We start from the raw sequence: 1,649 nt of genomic DNA, 5'->3' as shown, positions 1-1,649 counted from the left end.
CGGCAGTTTCACTTTCACATGATGCTGTGAATGGGATATCAGTCTCTCCCCAATGATGCCTGCTACCTTTATGAGTCTCCCCGGGATTCAGCTGGTCACCAGTTTTGCCTTAACACACTCCCACTCTGCGATGAGTCCTTTCCCCCAGCAATCTGGGACAACGACCCAAGGGGTCTTCTGACAGACCAACAACCATAGGTAGGAGTCAACTCTACACCCTGGTCAGCAGGCCGCAGTTGGAAGACGAGACCTCAGCCCCAATGCCAAAGATTTGTCATTGTCGTTCTGACGGGTGTTGCGGGGTGGGATGTGGAGTCCTCAGAAGTAAGCAACAATGAGAAGGGTGAGGTGGGCCCCAGGTGGGGAAGAACAATGAATACAAACAAACGGAGGGCACACATTCCATACAATGGCTCCAGCAGCATAACCTATTTCTGCACCTACCCCTCTCCAGCATGACCCTATAAAACTTTCCTCCAGCCCCTGCCTCTTTGCAGACAGCTCCTCCATTGCAGTGCTGCCCATTGCATTCTTGCAACGTATTTTCATATCTTCTCTAATAAATCTGCCTTTCATTATCTATGACTGTCTTGGTATATTTCTTTAGCGCCTGCACCACTGGCCGGTCATACCCTGGACAGAGTTAATATTTCTAAAACTCTTAGAATAGTGCCTAGCACATAACAAGTGCTATGTAGGTGTTTGTGAAATACAAAATCCAAATCTCGTCTGGGCGCAGTGGCTCACACTTCTAGTCCCAGCATTTTGGGAGGCCGAGGTGGGCAGATCACCTGAGGTCAGCAGTTGGAGACTAAGCCTAGCCAACATGGCAAAAGCCCGTCTCTACTAAAAATACAAAAAATTAGCCAGGCATGGTGGCGGGTGGCGGGTGGCGGGTGGCGGGCGCCGGTAATCCCAGCTACTCAGGAGGCTGAGGCAGGAGAATCACTTGAATCCGGGCCGGGGTGTGGAGGTTGCAGTGAGCTGAGATCGCACCACTGCTCTCCAGTGTGAGTGACAGAGCCAGCTTCTGTCTCAAAAAAGAAGAAAAGAAAAGAAATCCAAATCTGACACTCTGAGTCATGATTGTCAGGGATTCCGTCATTCCTAGTAAGAAAAAACATTTGGTTCTGCTTGCTACCTGTTCTTCAGGACTTTTCCCAGTTTTGTTGAAGCTAAAGGTGCTTGCAAAACAGAGCTGATTTTCTCATTAGCTGTACGAAATCTCATGATGCTCGCTTTATTTTTATCCATTGCTTTTGTTTTCCCACTCCTCTTTTGTCTAGTGCATCCAAATGGATGATCTGAAAAAGAAATCAGCTTCTCCAGACACAGACTAAGAAAATCGAGGGATTTAGGGCATGAGTGGGGATCACCGAGGTCGGAGCGTACACATTTGGAGTGAAATCAGGTGGAAACCCTATGCTTTTGTTTTTCCCATGAATATTGGACCAAACTCTTCCTGACAGCAGATGCTCCAGCTTTTCCAAACTATTGGTTCTTTTCAAAATTGGGCGCCAGGGTCCCCAGGCCAATGCCATCGAGGAAGACGACAGGCCCCCTAGAAACGCTCCTCCCTTTTGGAGGCGGATTTCGAGGCGGGGCTCCCACGCACGCTCCGTGCCCGCGGGCCCATTGGAGTGGCCGCT

This window comes from Callithrix jacchus, chromosome X (genome assembly GCF_049354715.1).
Source record: "Callithrix jacchus isolate 240 chromosome X, calJac240_pri, whole genome shotgun sequence".
Lineage (NCBI taxonomy): Eukaryota > Metazoa > Chordata > Mammalia > Primates > Cebidae > Callithrix > Callithrix jacchus.
This window is presented reverse-complemented; position numbering follows the sequence as displayed.